Source organism: Solanum tuberosum, unplaced genomic scaffold (genome assembly GCF_000226075.1).
Source record: "Solanum tuberosum cultivar DM 1-3 516 R44 unplaced genomic scaffold, SolTub_3.0 scf00055, whole genome shotgun sequence".
NCBI classification, from domain to species: Eukaryota; Viridiplantae; Streptophyta; class Magnoliopsida; order Solanales; family Solanaceae; genus Solanum; species Solanum tuberosum.
This window is the reverse complement of record NW_006238981.1, coordinates 1,690,094-1,701,210: the sequence shown is the minus strand read 5'-3', so window position 1 is coordinate 1,701,210 and position 11,117 is coordinate 1,690,094. Positions and strand designations below refer to the sequence as shown.

At 34.2% G+C, this 11,117-nt stretch overlaps 1 long non-coding RNA gene across 2 annotated transcripts in view; it reads left to right on the top strand.

The window, feature by feature from the left end:
• The first annotated feature begins 5,709 nt into the window (after window positions 1–5,709).
• LOC102592542 (uncharacterized) overlaps window positions 5,710–11,117 on the top strand; it is an 8,040-nt gene continuing 2,632 nt past the window's right edge. Inside the window, exons 1-6 of one of the 2 annotated variants that reach the window (XR_367057.2) lie at window positions 5,710–5,809; window positions 6,129–6,190; window positions 9,574–9,774; window positions 9,974–10,247; window positions 10,357–10,446; window positions 10,841–10,925. This is a non-coding gene — a long non-coding RNA (uncharacterized lncRNA). Of the gene's footprint in view, window positions 5,810–6,128; window positions 6,191–9,573; window positions 10,248–10,356; window positions 10,447–10,840; window positions 10,926–11,117 lie in introns of both variants that reach the window. The other variant, XR_001473122.1, reaches the window with a different exon arrangement.

Sequence of the window (11,117 nt, the reverse complement as noted above, 5' to 3'; positions counted from 1 at the left end):
ACAGAAGCAATAAGAAGAAGAAGAAGAGAGGTTTGTAGCATAAATATGCATAAAATAATACAAAATATACAACAAAAAAAGTCTGAAAGTGACCAAGAGAGACACACTATATACAAGAGCCAACCCTGAACATGGTGTCACCGACACAAAAGTATCTAAGTACAAAAAGGACTATATACATCAAATTTTTCTAATCAAAACAAAATACATAGACAATACGAAAGGAATAAAACAACAATCTCCGAAAATCAAAACCTCACTACAATCCAAATCAACAACAACAATTGGAAATTCGAACTTGGCGAGGGTGGCTTCTACTATGAGATGCATCACAACAAAAGTGTAGTATGAGTACCAAATATGGAGTACTAAGTAGGCATCATATGCCGATCGAGTTCGAACATAAACTATATAAACAAAGAGGGACAATAGTAATAACACTACATCTTAGCAGCTAATGGGAGATATACCAACCACGATAGTGAAGATAATAACAACAACACATGACAACTAATAAAACACAATCGTGATCAAATAGATAACATGATGATGTAATCCATGTGGACAATGCATAAAAATAGAAGTCCGACAAAGTTCCTCGAGCCGCCCCAAATTATCTTTCGAACTTGACAACTAATGTAATGCAATAAATATAACCTAGAATAGTTTCTCAGGCCGCCCCAGAGTGTTTCCTTGAGCTTATCATTAAAGTAGACCGATGAGTTAAAATAAGTACCTCTCTTGAATAAATGCCTCAGAAAATGATACATTTCCTTTCAAAATCTTAATTTTTAAAAAATAAAAATTAGTGACACGCTCCAATAGAGCCCAAAATGATAATAAATTGTTAAAGTGTCTCAATTATACCTTTCTATACATGAATGCATTCCAAAATATAGTAAGTCCATTCTCAATTCAATCACACCACAAAAGAAAATGGATAGACACTCATCACATTATAGTCATACTAACGTGAAAGTCCAGAATCCAACTAGCTCAAGGTCTCAGGCCCATAAATTGTAATCAAGTAAAATCTCAGATGTACTCAAAGAAAATCACAAAATCATATCAAATCAACCAATGTGTATTGTTGCTTCTTATTGCACACACAAGTGTACGTAGACATGTAAGTAATAAAGTAGCCCTTTTTAAGTGTCGGATGTCATACTCACATAGACTTAAGATTACATTATATTTTATTCTTCCAATCACTATAACCTAAAGCAAGTGTTTCCAGAAAAGTGAGGCATTATTCTAAGTGATAAATTATTTAAAGTAACTAAGCAAACTAATATGATTCAATTTCAAATTGGAGTACAGACAATCACTTGGGTAATTCCAGGGCAATAACCCGCTTTCGATTCATGCATATTATATCTTCTAATGCATGTCAATTGGTTATCAAATCAATGATTTACAGGGTTAAATATATGATCATGATCTCTTGACCTTTAATCACTTACTTTAATTGGGAGTCTAACTACATCGCTGAGCGGGGATAGACTGAACCAATTACCTAGCATTACGTTTTCATCCTGTCTATTAACCAAGCAAGGTCTCTAGGTATATACCTATCCTAGAAACAAATCAACCTTAATTCTAGAGAAGATCATGCTCATTTTGTCCCACGTTCTTCTAACATCTAGTACTTCGAAAATCCAACTAGAGATTCGTACAAGTTAAAATTCAGTTTTTAGTTTTAGGTCAACTTCAAACAACCATGACTTTCAGTACATAAAGAGTTAGGTGGCCCATGAAGTATTAAATCAAATGTCTTTGAGTCCTCTTTCCAACACTGCCAAGTTTGCTAAATTTTGAGCTAGGAGTAAGAAGTTATGCTTGTTTGAGTGGAGCCTCTCTAGTTAAGGCTTTCTATTCTTTTAAGGAGTTGGTATTTTGGTATTTTCCTTACCCCTAAAGGCCTACCCACATTGTACCCACCCAAGTTAAGGGTCTAATCAGATGCTAAGTCAGTATAGACATTCCAAAAGCGTTTAGGGATTTTAGAGCAATTTCAAGAGGAGAAAGGAGAAGGGTTTCAAGCATTCTTTCAAGAACTTGAGAATTTGGCAAAGAATAAGTGTTCTTTGAGGTATGTAATCTTTCCTAATGTTGAGCTTGTTCTCCCTCACACCAATCATGTAATTTCATTCATGAATTTGTCCATGAGATTGTTTAGATTGAGATTCTTGAGAAGTTCTTGAGTTTTAAATCCATTCTTTAACTATGGAGGTTTTTGAGTCCTTGAGGTAAAGATTTTGTGAATGAGTGGTATTTCTTGATAAAATTTGAGTGGGTGTTTGATTGTCTGTGTTGGGTTTATGAATCAAAGGGATTTTGGAAGAAACCAATCAATTCTAGATGAGTTACGACCTAAAATTTGAGAAGAAAATTCATCATATTTTTTGGGCTTGAGGCTGGGGCAACGCACCCCTATAGCGTCAGGGGGATGGCGCCATACGCCTGCAGTGCGCCCCAAAGTAGCCCCAACACTTTTGGGGCTGGAGCGGCGCACCACTTATATGTCAGGGGCTTCAGGCCCCTTTCTTCTCTGTTCTTCATCCCGTATGTGTTTCTTCAAATCGTGTCTTCACTCTATATATATTTATCCTAATCATAGCTCTTAAATTATCATTTCAAATCAAGGTAAAGTTAAGAGGAAAGTCCAAGAAAGTCCTTTTGAGTCATTTTGATAAGTCTTTTGCAATTATGTATAAATTGATTTAAGACTTGAGTAAATGAGAATGAGGAGAGTTGACTTTTATTTTTCAAAAGAGTATAAGAGGGAACTAAGTATTCCCAAGTGTAATACTTTTACATTTAAAATGAGAGAAACATTATTTCTAAATGAGTTTATGAGGAGTCTTGATCATCACCTCTTTTAAGAGGATCTTTTGAGCAATTATCTCAAATTGAGAAAGAGTTATGTTTTAAACATATGATCATGAGTTATATATTCTTGGGAGTGGTATTGAGCACCGATATGGGGATGATTTCAGACAACTCAAAATCCTCATAAATCATGTATGCCAACATGGGTAAAAGGTCATACTTTTTAGATGATCCCTTATTTCTTTTAAGCATAGCTTAATGGATAAACTTAGTTGAGGAGTTCTATACCCAGCAAGGTATAGGACAGTTCTACCAGCATGGACGAGACGTTGTATCATCACGTAGCTCAGAGTTATTGTTATCGATTAGAGAATCTCCCAAATAAGAATAAAGAGTTTATTATTGTATTTTTATACATATTGAGTTGATATCTACTATTTTAAAAGCTTTATATATTGCATCTCTTATTGTTGCTTTCACATTTTAGTTGAAAAAAGGTGAGTATGTCTTCCCAGAGTATCAGTTTAGTTGCTTATGTTTCAGTTTTTTCCTTTACATGCTCGTACATTCAATGTACTGATGTATTGCATCTTATTTATGATGCAGATACAGGTGTTCAGGGTCATCAACAGGTGCTTCGTTGATCCCATTGCATTCCATCTAGCTTTGGTGAGCCTTCTTGCTTTTCAGAGGGCTTCACATTATTGTTTTGTTCTTGTTAGGTTGTCGGGGGGGTCTTGTCCCTAAATCCATTGTATTATATAGAGGTTTCATAGACAATAGTAGTTGGGGAGTCTTTCTCTGTTTTCCCTTGTTGATGTTCCTTTATGACTTTGAGTTAATTACTTGTGTTTATTTAAGTACTTTCAAACATTTGTTGAGTTAAGTTGTTTTGAGACTATATGAGTTAAGTTGGTATTTGGAGTTTTGATTTTTCTTGAGTAAGTCTTCCACTAAGTAGTTAGCCAGGCCAAGGATTCGCTTGGGGACCATCGATGGTTCTCCAGTGTTGGCCACGTCCAGGGTGTAGACTCGGGGCGTGACAGTTCTATCCTCATATTCCTCTCTTGAGTTCAATTCTGACTATGAATTTATTTCAATGGTGGTCAGTCACGAAATACTAAATTAAGTACAAAAGAGTAATTCATATTATAACCAATATCAATCCATCAAATTCAATAATATGCAATCATCTTCTAGCCATAGCCTTAGAACAAGAGAATTTCGCTACTCATAATGTGATTCTCAATCTTCAAGTATTCAAGAAACATAAGAGAATTCGATAAAAGTAAAGCGTAAGAATGAACCCTAATATTGAAGAAATAGTTCTCCATGTTGTCATTCTCCAAAAGCCAGAAAAATAATATAAACCCGGTCTATTTATACTTTGGGAAAAGTCTGTAAAAAATTTAGACTCGGGTTCACGACGTGTGCCTTGTTAATTCAACTTTTACTGCACTCATCCTCTCTACGACGTGGAGAGGATATGCAGTCCTCTGCATGCCTTGCATCATCTGTGAAGAAAATAAATTAATTCCCTCTCCGTAACACGGAGAGGATACAAAATCAGTGGATTTTCTCACTTTGACTTCATCTTCTCCTTTGACACTTTATCGATTGTGCTTTCGCGCTTCGACCCAATCTTCACTTCACGTACTGCCACTTTTGTGCCCTTTTTTTATCTTGTTTTCAAACCTTCAAGTACTAATCATTTTGGTTAATCATAATGCAATAACATGACTTAAACACTATCAATAACAAAAGAATTTGTCCCTAAACTCGGCTAAGGCATGCGTGTTATATGGCTCCTAGGCATATAAATATGCCCAAGATCACCACCCCACACTTAGAGCTTTGTTTATTCTAGAAAAATTTACATACATACACCCTAGACCTAGAATCACCACCAATTGCATTTGTGCTTCAGCTAATTACTTTCAGGAATCTTTTTATTAAGCCACAATAAGCATGTTTTCGTTCACACTTTGCCTTGACCGTCATCTAGACACCATATGACTTCTAGTATTGACTCAACAACTTTTCACAACTCAAACATTAAAACTTCATGCCAGCAATCAGATGTCACCTATCCTTCATCAAACAAGTGCCCCTCACACAAAGAAAGTAGTCCACAAACTCACTTACAAGATTTCGTATGAAGTATGGACTTCGCATAAGGAATCAAATCTCACACTCACAAAGAAAAATCACATGTATGCATGTAGAACCATAGGCCTGACCATTATGTATATCTCCTCTAATTAAGCATGCTTTATAAATAATCGAATAGGAATTTCACGTGTTGTAATGTAGGCTAGGGAACAGGTAAAGAGACTATATTATACTGACTTACACTTTCCTAAGCACTGTGTACGTTTTAGACTCCATCAGCACTAAATTTCCTTCTCTTTATTTTCAGCCCTCTCCTTAACAATCCTGTCACAAGTACTCACATCATTTCACCAATGCCCCAAAAATCTTTATTACGTTTTCTTTTTGCTTCATTTTTTTTATGCGGGGCTCATTCTTTCAATGAGGACTTTTTCATCACCTTACGGTTATCATTAGTCACCTTTTTTGCACAAAACTATCTATTGACTTTCAATTCTACCAGTTTCAATCAGTTTATGGCAATTATTTAACGGCAATTAATTATTTGTCACTAATTAATTATTTTAGCTGAGATATTAGTGACTAATGAACTATAGCCACTAAAAGATATATTTTTAGTGACAAATAAAATTTATTTGCTAGTAAAAGTCATTAATAGAACTCAATTTTCACACTTTTTTTCCCTCCAAAATTTTCTAGTACAAATTAACTATTCCCTCCAATTATTAATAATAAACTTTAAAATTAAAAACTTAGAAGAAAAACCCTATTCCCGCTTCAGTCGACTACCCAATATATCGATCTGCAACTCTGCCCTATTCACGGTAGCGTTTCACTAGCTTTGCCCTATTCTCCATCTTCAAAGGTAATCCAAGTTTTAATTTGATAGAAATTCGCAGTTTCAGATTCTTCATATACATCATTCTAAGCAATTAATCCAAAAATTAATGGTACAATATCATGTTCTTGTTGAAACGAAATCCTATCACATAGTAGTTGTTAGAATATTTGGGTCAAGTTTTGTTAACAAATTGAATAAGAATTGATTTCGGGATTCATGTAATGTTTGTAGGTTTCTCAATTCTATTTTGTATTTCGTTTTTTTGAAGAATAAGAATTGATTTCGGGATTCATGTAAAGTTTGAAGGTTTCTCAATTCTGTTATGTATTTCGTTTTTCTGTAGGTTTTGACAGAATTGATCGTATCCTACACTTTGGTGTCTTCATCGGATAAACGTTCTACTTCGTAGGTTTCTGATTTTGTAAACGTAATTTTTTTTGTGTTTAGAACGTGTGTTGTGTGATATCTGTCTACCATTAATTTGTTGGGCAATTGATTGATCTGTTTGCTATGGTGTTTGTTAATGTATTCAATTCTCGTTACTATTTGTTTGAATCTCAAACAAAACATCAAACTATTTAAAAAGTTTTGTAGTCTGTTGATGTGTATGTTCCAGTTGAGGATGTTATTAAATTGGAACTGGATTTCTTCTCGATTTTTGGAGTTAATTGAAAAAGAATGTTTGATTATTAAGATTGTTTCTCTAAGTTTAGAAACTAAGAACTTCTCCTTGTTTCCCTGTTGAAGAACTAGAAACCAAGGCGAATCGATGAAACTTCATTACTTAGTCTGTGATATAGTACTATTTTCCAACTGTATGATTTGCGCAATTGATAATTTGAAAAACACAATGTTCATTGCTAAAAACTTTTAGTAGTCGTCATAAAGTAAATATGAGACGAAATTTATTACATATGTAACATTCTTCTTCTTCTCTTCTTCTCTTATTCTTTTCTATGTTTCTCTACTGTGAGCTTACTTGCTACAATTGTTTTTTCAATCTGCAGTGTATAATTTTTCTGAACTGCTACTTGTTGTGTTAGTGCTATATTAGCCAGTAGATCTGCTACCGCATTAGCTTCTCTGAAAACATGTTGAATAGTAGCTCATGTGTGTTTCATTTCTTGTTTTATCTCCTCTGTCATCTCTGCTAATTTCCCGGGGCAATCCCAAATTTCCTTCAACATCTTAGTTAGACTTAAAGTATCAGTGCCTAAAATAATGTTGTTCCACTTTCTCTGTCTGCAACAAAGCATCGCTTGAAAATTGATGTTGTTCAGCCACCATATTGGTTGTAAAACCAAGTGGCTGGGCTTCAGCTTACATTAAATCTCCATGGCAGTCTCTAATGCAGAACCCATAAAAGCTTTCACCCAGATTTCCCCTACTAGCTCCATCGGTATTACATTTTATCCTCCCTGCAGTAGGTGCCTCCTATTTGATTTCATGGTAGAAAACTTTAGATTTGTAGCTTTCTAGAAATATTACAAAAACTATTCCAATCCTTTGGACTGTCATATAGCCATGTGTACTTCACTTTGATCACATATTGAATGGTGGTTTGAACTTGCTGGATCATTCTGCCTAAGTGATATCTTTGTCATGTCTTCTTAAGTTCCTCATCTTCCATAATTCCCACAAGATAACTGCAGGTATAGCCCTATATGCTGTTTTGAAATTTGCATTTCTTTTCATCTTCCAACATTTTATAATCACTTGTTGAAGATGCAATCCTTCAATCTTGATGAGACTACACATGCAACAAAATTCTGCCACTATTAAACTGTTTTAGTTTTTCTCTTGTGCAGTATTATTTAAAGCGACTGCTTCATCTCTTAAAGATCAACCCATAGATATTCTGTCTCCATTTCACTGCTTTATTTTTGTACAGTTGTATCACTGCTTGTAATATCATGAAGATTGCAGCGTAACAAGAACTACTTATAGCATTTTGTATAGCCCAACTAACCTCAAAAGATGAGCCTATAGATATTCAACACACGCTTAGGTATCTTGGAACTTGAGAACAAACAATAGCAGTAAATCAACACTTAATGAAAAGGTTCTTAATAATCTCAAGTTCATTCTACATAACACACCATCAGGTCACTTTGTACTCCCCATTTCAGTTGTCTACGTAAGCCTTAAGTGTATTGTAATAAGAAGCTTTGAATACTTGAACAGTCAGAAGCTTAAATTTGTAAGTAGGAGCTACAAAATCATATGTAGTTTCTGTAATTTCTCCTTGTATATGAATATCTTGAACAACCTTTCTTAGAATATTCTTAACTATGCAAGTTGCACCTTAATGGTTTCATTCTAACTATAAATGGTAGATACAATCTGCTGGTATGATGATTAAGATTTCAACTTAACTAGAACTTCTTAAAGAATTTTTTTATAGCATAACTAACTTCAGCAGACCATCCCATAGACGTTTGGTATACCCTTAGCCATCATAGAAATTAAGACCAAATGATAGAAGTAAATTGTAACTTTTAGAAAAGGTGCTCAATTTTCTCAGGTTACTGCTACATAACATACAATCAGGTCAGTTTGGTATACCCTTAGGCATCATAGAAGTTGAGACCAAATGATAGAAGTAAATTGTAACTTTCAGAAAAGGTGCTCAATTTTCTCAGGTTACTGCTACATAACATACAATCAGGTCAGTTTGGTATACCCTTAGGCATCATAGAAGTTGAGACCAAATGATAGAAGTAAATTGTAACTTTCAGAAAAGGTGCTCAATTTTCTCAGGTTACTGCTACATAACATACAATCAGGTCAGTTTGTACACCCCACTTTAGCCATCTACGTAAGCCTTAAGTGTATTACAATCAGAATCTCGAAATACTTAAACTATTAAATGCTTAAATCTGAAAGTAGGAGCTCTTACAAAACTGCATGTAGGTTATGCAATTTCTTCTCGAACATGAATATTTTGATCAATCCTTCTTAAAATAGTCTTTACTTTACATGCTTTAACTTGATGGTTCCTCTCTAACAATAAATGGTAGACACAATCTATTAGTAATATAATTGAGATTAGCGCTTAACTAGAACTTCTTCTAGCATTTTGTAACGCCCAACTAATCTTATCAGACCAGCCCATAGACATTTGGGAAACCCTTAGGCATTTTAGAAAATTAAAGACCAAATGATACTATAAAATTGAGACTTAAAGAAAAGGTTCTCAACTGATTCGTGCTACATAACACATAATCTGGTCAGTTAGTGCACCCCATTTGAGTCGTCTACGTAATCCTTAAGTGTATTGCTAACCTCGGCGTATAAGCCAATTAGGACATCCAAGATTATTATAGACAAGTTTCCTCCATGAATATAATTAGTATCGATTTTCTGTTTGATAATTTTAATTGTTAAAATGACATCTTGTGAGTTATGCAATTAAATATTAATAAATTCCACCATTTTTTACTGACGTATCTTTAGTTCTTACAGTAATTGTTGAAGAAAGAATATCTTCAACTTTATGGATAATTTTAGAAATAAAAAGTGGATGTATTGTGACAGAGTTAGTAAAGAATACTTGAATGGAGTCAAAGATTTTATAAATCATGCTTTTTCTGAAAAAAAAGATGGAGATAAAATTGCATGTCCCTGTACAGAATGTGTGTTTTTTCATCAAGTAAATCGGGATACAACTTATGATCATCTTGTGGTTAATGGTATTTTGCCATCATATGATACTTGGTTTTGTCACAGAAAGTCTCTAAATAGATCAAACAATACTCAAGTAACTAATTGCAGTCAATCAACTTTAGGAGGTGATGATATAAGAGGAATGATACATGATGCCTTTGGTGGTTGTACACAATCTATCGATATTGATGTCAATGAAAGGGTCGATATGGAGCCAAACCTACAGGAAAATGCTACTCATACATCTGGAAATCAATCCCATCAAAAGATTGATAAATTTGAACAGCTCATGAAGGAGGCAAATGAAGAACTATATCCTGGATGTAAGAAATTTAGCAAATTGTCCTTTTTGCTACATATCTATCGTACAAATTGTATCTTATTGGTTTTTCGACAAAGCTAAGGTATCAACAAATATTTACAGCATTCTCCTAGTTGCTAATTTTCATAGTGTTTAGAGTTTTGTTTTGCTCAATTTTTATTTATAAATCATAAGATATTGTTTTAATTTTTCAATGACAGAGACGTACCCAAGAAAATAGATATAATAGGACCAAGCAAAAGATGCCTCACACAGGAGGATCCAAAAGTATTGCGACCTTGATGAATGAGCAGGAAAACCTGTTGAAATTAAAAATTATAATAATTTAACTCTTCTTGTTAAGAATAGATGACATCAATTTTATTGTATTAGACTGCAAATGGTAGAGAGCCTACACGAGCATAAATATTCTTATTAACTCATAAACAACGTGTGGATGGTAGACCGTTGGATGATGATTCGGCCAAAGCAATTGTAAGATTTATTCTTTCTTTTATTTTCTACATTGGAAAACATAAAGGAAAAAATATAAAAAGTGAACAAATGAATTCCAAATTGGATCTAATATGTTTTCTTTGGTCAGGACATGATTAATGAGAAGAAGAGCAATAGTGAGGGATCTACTGACCAACCTCCTCACCGTGTTGCTTGGAATGGCGATGTGTATTCCCAGGTATTAGGAAATGAAAGAAGTGGGTATGTTCGTGGTTTAGAGGACTTGGTCCAACTCCTTCTGTTTTATGGGGTAGTAGATCTTTCTTAGAGAACATTGATGAAGAGGATTCATCTAATGAAATTGTACAGAGGTTAGAACAGGAGATAACAGAATTGAAGGCGAAACAAAATGATGAAATGAATATGATTAAAGAAAATCAAGATAATATGCAATTAGAATTACTCCAAATGTGACAATTTATGCGCAAACATGCTCCTAATGAATCCATCCCTCAAAATATCAATGGCACCTCAAGTGGACATGTAACTCATTTCCATAAGTTTTAGACATTATTTCTAATGAAATTTAATCGTACAAGAGTATTGTTAACTAATGTGCTAATATTTTTCAGTTTCCCGGCGCTGATAGTGGCCATGGACAAATAGCACAAACAACATGGAAACCTAGTGTTGCTGAAAATACTCCAACTTCTCATCGTATTACTCATCTTTGTCCTTTGGTGCTACTGTTTGAGTTACCTCAAAGTCATTTACATTGTTGCTAGCTGCTGAAGTGTTGTTTCCATCTATAAGTTCTGTTGATATAGTTGAGTTTTAGTGGTCCGATTACTCGAAGTAATCCTTATACACCTCATCCCCTGATTTCTTTGTTTAAGATGATATACATTC